This window comes from Chaetura pelagica, unplaced genomic scaffold, assembly GCF_000747805.2.
Source record: "Chaetura pelagica isolate M959 unplaced genomic scaffold, ChaPel_1.0 scaffold336, whole genome shotgun sequence".
In the NCBI taxonomy this organism is placed as follows: Eukaryota; Metazoa; Chordata; class Aves; order Apodiformes; family Apodidae; genus Chaetura; species Chaetura pelagica.
In genome coordinates this window covers 1,101,513-1,107,285 of record NW_009953652.1, presented here as the reverse complement: position 1 = coordinate 1,107,285, position 5,773 = coordinate 1,101,513, and positions in this window count along the sequence as shown.

Here is a 5,773-nt window from a genome sequence, read left to right as displayed (position 1 = left end):
AAGCCAAATGTTTGAAATATGAATATTCACACTTGCAGAACTTTAAACAGACTGATGAAAGTTCACTGAAAAACAATTGAGAATACAAGATTATTATTTTTTTAAGAATGCAAAGTATCACAGTGTGTTTTAAAAATAAGTTTTCATTTATTTGATTCAAGTCTAACTCAATTTAGAAAATTCTTCCTGTCTAAAGCAATTTCTGTGTGTGTGTTTAAGAACAGAGAAAAATTGCTGAAATTATGCTTTTTAGAAATTCAAACCAAATGAAAAAAAAAAAAAGAAGAAAAAATTCCTACCTTACTGCCAGGAGTTTCATAACATAACGAGATGCTGAAGCAAACACTCCAAATTATCAACATGTTTAAACAATCCCCCTGCACAGAAACTGTCACAGGGTTCCCCTAAACACTTGCAAGCCTAATAAACTCTTTGCACTTTCTGTTTTGGGCCCAGCAGTTGTGCTCCCTGGGTGCAGGTGAGGCCGTGAGCAGCCCGGCTGCAACCCAGCCCTGCCTGCCCAAAGGAAAAAAAAAAAAAAGCCTGACATGAACATTTTGGCAGCTCTTTGTTTCAAAGAGAACAGAACTTTGTCTACTGCTTGCTGTCCTTTGATTTTTCATGGATGTGGTGGTGGATGGGGTTTCCAAATCCTTGCCCCTGCCAAAGAGCAAGGCAGATTTTGTCCTCAGATACCTGCCTCTGATCCCTGAGAGCTACACTGACTTTGTTCTGCTTGTTAGCTTTAACTTGTGTATTTAATCACTGGGGGAATTGTGGTAGCTAGAGCCTGGACTGCTATCCATTATTCTGCTCTTATGATTAATGTCACAATCACTTTTTTTTTTTTTTTTTTTTCCTTTAAGTCTTCAAACTTCAATCTATAGAGTATATTAAAGTAGTGGGATATTTTTAAAACTTGGATTTCTAACGCGGACATATATAGAGGAAATAATGAAGTTAAACAATCTCCAAAGCAGAGGAGAAACCCTAGTAGCTGCAAATTTTAACTCCCAGCTCCTTAGCTCTGAGCTAAGTGCTGGAAACCTTGCCTTGAAGAGCCCTAAAACCTCCATTTGGGTGTCTCACCCGTGGTGGCATCTGCTGCTATGGAGTGCCCATGGTTTGGAGGCCACCACCATCAGCTGAGGCTACAGAAACTGGGCTGCATAGACAACCCAGGAGCAGCCAAACCCCACAATGTATTGTGTGTAACCAGAGCACCAGTTCCAAGGCACATAAGCAAAGAAGGTGATGGTGCACAGAGGAGTGCTAACTCCAGATTTCCTGCCTTTTGTAACCAGTACCACACCATCTCCCACAATGCTGAAATTCCATTGACAAATAATTTTGTCTTAACTGCTACTTTTTAGCATGCATTTACCTACACGTGGTTGCTGTCCTTTTAACTCCCGAGGGTTCTTCTTCGAGGGTGAAGGACCCAGCGCTTTTACATCAGTTTAACTCTTCTAATTTGACACTGGGCTGCTTCACTACTGTGGTGCAACTGCCCCCTCTCTGCAGGTAGAGATGATGCAAACAAAGTGTGTGCCAATCTGCAGCAATAAGCTATACCAGTATAAAGCACCTTTTGCCGTTAACCCTAACCTTCACTAGAGCTTTCACTAATTGAATAGTTTCAATTAAAAAAAAAAAAAAAAAGTCATAGCCCCTAACTGAAATAGATAGAAAAATCTATGTGTAAAATGGTTATGGGATATAAAAGGGCTGGAAGGCATGGTTCTTGGGTAATAATACAATTTGAGGTATTAGAACTTAAATACATCACAAGTCTGTGGAATTAAAAGCTGCTGATTGTTGGTGCATTAGATGACAAAATTGTTAGCAATGGTTAAGGGTGCTGAGCCTGAACCCCCTGAGGAATCCCAAACAAATGTGTATTATTGCTCAATAAACTAATTTAAACTGACATCATTTAGCATCTTGGGGAAACCAAATGTGTAAATGTTTAAATTGCTCTGGTTTGCTTCCTTCTTGTGATCAAGGCTGCAATATCTTTTCAAGTGACTTAAGTATGGCAGCTTTAATTCTGTCTCTAGAAAACACATGGCAATCCTCTTGGAAGCAGTTAAGACTAGAAACAGTTCTGGTTCATGTAGTGCCATGGTTATATCTATAATGGCATCTATTTACTGTAGACATCAGTACCAAGTAAAATAGTTGATATGATCATTAAAGGTATAGAGGACTTGCAAGCATAAAATGAAGAGAGATATGATACTTCACTAGTCCACTAGCATTCTTTGACTGTTCCAGTAAAATAACAAAGCCTACTTGGCCTTGCAGAAAGACTCTTACTAGAGATTATTAAATGAACTGAACAGTCATGGTTGAAAGGACAAAATTCTACCACTGACTGAAAATTATTTAAACAGAAAAAAAAAGAATCATACATGTGTATATAATATAATAGAATATGATTTATACATTATATATGTAAAATACATACATTATATATTCACATATAATATACATTTTATTTATATAAAAACTCATCTTCCCTATTAACAATTTGGGGAAGAAACAGAAGTGATGTGCTAAATTTGGTAGATAACACAAAACTGATCAATCTAAATGTAGCAGAAGGAAAAATAGAAACAAACAATGCAGCAATGATGAAATTCAGAGTAGAAAAATGTAGCCAAAATGATGTTGCAAAAATATTCCCATTCCTTGCTTGATGCTAAGGAAACCCTACTAACCTGGTTGCCAGGGTGGACAATTGACAGTTGCTTGGGGAGAAGTGCTCAGAAGAAAAAGCTCTGAAGGATGAGGAGGAAATAATGCTGAAAATATTCTCGTTTTCTTTTCAGCTAATGTTTTAAGTGATAACTGTGTATCAAAACTTGAAACCAGTAGATGAAAAATTCCACATAAGAATCAGGGTCAAGGGAACTTTCTCATGTGAGAAGAAACCTAGTAGGACCAAAAGAAAGGAAGGAACCAGACATACCAGTGAACAGAATAATGTCTAGTTAAAATAGCAACTGGTTTACACAAAGGGAAATTACCTCTTAGGTACAACTGGACAGAGAGAATACAGCATCATTAAATTACAGGACTTCTGAAAGCAAAAAGGAATATGCTTTTTTAATAAATAATGCCTATCACTGTAGAAATGAGTAGTGGAATTCAGACAGTAAAGTGTTGAAGCCAGAAGAACAAAGGATTTCTCTACAAATCTAAGCATTTTTATGAGACCACAATATCTTCCACAGATAGCATAACATGATAGCAAAATCAGTGGAATTCCATCTAATTTTTAGTGTGGACTGCTGCAATTTTTTTCAGTAGATGTACAGATCCCTGTGCAGTTCCTGAGCCTACTAATTATACATTTGGTTTTCTTAGCTGCCTGTTGCTGCCCCTCAGATTCATAAGCTAAAGACTGAAAATCCCCCTTGAAGCTCAGGACACAGTCATCTCAAGACCAATTAAAAAAACAACAACTAATGATGGGAATGGAAAGATTCTCCATTGGACTTAATTATCTAGGAGAAAACATCCCTTTCATCCAGGGATTGCGTAATTGTCTATTAAGGGCTACAGTCTTGGCTTTAAAATGAGTGACAAAACTCACACTGAACTAAGCAGAAGAAGGATTTGACCCATGAAGGTTCAGGCATTTGGAAGCATCTGATCTGCCGATCACTGACACAAAGAACCTGGAAAAAATGGCTCAGTACTTAGACCATATACTTGCAACGTCTGATAAGCCTCCTCATGCCAAAACCCAAACAAACCAAACAAGAAACCTGGGCTGGTTCTGCCTCTCTCCATAGTCTACACATGCATTCATGAGGGAAAGTAAGTTTGTTCTGTTGGATCAGGAAAATGTGTGTGTGTGTATATATATATATATATATATATAAATATATATATATATAATTAAATAGAAGAAAAGTACAGGAAATATAGAAATAATATGTACCCAAAAGACTGGTCAAGGCTATCTCTACAAATAATGAAACCAGGCTAAGAAACCAGTTATAGTCTTTGTTAGGCTGGCAAACTGGATTTTAAATTAAGTTTTAGCTGGAATGAGTTTCTGAAGTTATTTTTAGTGTCGACCATGTGAGAAGCACATGGCTCCATAAATACATTCCCCTCAAGAATAAGTTAACGGGGGTGGGGTGTGTGGAAGGAAACAACCTAAACAATTCATTTAAAGTTAATAACTGAGTGAAGAATTTTATAGCTCCGTTTTTTAAACATTTGTCATTAAAATGTGATACACTTCTGCAATAACATGCATGCATATACCAATAGTGCATGGGATAGCAGAATGATGAGGGGGTTTAAATGGATCTTTATTAGGCTACACCATCCTTGGGTCCCTCCTGGGTCCACCCTGAATTCAAGTGAGAGGGGTATTACTCACAAGAGCATTTTGGTGCAGCTGTGGTAAGCTCTGGCTCTGAAATGCTCCACAAACGGACCTGCCCTTTCCTCTGCTCATGTAGAGAAGGCTTTGGGACAGTCAGTGAGCACAAAACCTTCCAGGAACCATTTTTTAAGATGGTGCCCAAGAAAAAAATTAAAGAACAGTCACGCAATAATGGTCATACATTTTCACTAAATACAGGAGGAGGGACTCACTGAATGCACTAAACATGTTTGGCCTTCCAGGGGAAGAGGGATCTGAGAACAGACTAGTATGACAGAAATCTGATGTTTTCCCAGCTACATCAACGGATCCTACAAAAAGTCAATAGTTCTTCTACTAGCCTTCTTTTTCCTCTGGGTAGAGAGAAAGATGACAAAGAGCTTGTGCAATTAAACAGTATCATTATGTTCTCAGTCCACAAACAATTCAGTTAACAGATGCTCTCTAGCTTTAGGACCCTCTGAATGGTCTCCAGGACCTTCTGTGGCCAAGAGGGCCATGGACTGAGAGCAGCTGGACCTCTGTGCTGGTGAACACCCTGGGGCACTTATCTGGACTTTCCAGTCTGGGAGCTTTACTATTTATTTTTGTAACTTTGGATGGGAGGTGTAAAGCTTTTCCCCCTCATTTTACATGACTGATTTGTTACATTGGATTTCCTCTAGTAGATGATCCACATAACAGTTAATACAAAATCCAGAAAAGGGACTTTGTTAGCTGAAATGGAAATGAATTGTATTTTTTGGCATGCTGGAATCTGGTTTTCACCTCCCCACTGTACATGTCCACGCATGTATCTCTGACTACAGACTTGATTTTCTTAAACTCTACAGAGAAGTTTATCTTTGGTTACTTCTACTGTGGACTACTGGCTTTGCCTCTTTTCAACCTACAGATCAAAGATGTTCTACAAAACCAGTTGCAATTATGACTAAAATAAACACTTTAAACTCTCCTACTGTGATTTCTTCCAGATTTTTTTTTCTAGGTTTGTATTAGCACTCATGTGACTCAATCAGCATTGGTAGCAATAAAATGCACATGATAATCCCTTGCTGATCCGTCATTTGTACCAAGAAGACATAAGCAGTGCAGCTTGTATTTTATTTCTTTTTCCTAGCCTCTGTCATACCCTTATGAAATGTACATGTGATACTTAGAAATCAAAAGAACAGCTAATTAATTACATCCCACCTCCTCATATGGAAAATAGATCTAAACTAGCATCTAAAACACAATGTGTTTGCTTTAAATAGCCAAATGTGGAGGGACCAGAGAGATCTGTGGGGAATTTTTGGCACCATATGAAGATTCTTTCAGCCCTCGAATCCCCCACCCTTGAATTCTGTGGTGGGTTAGTAGGGA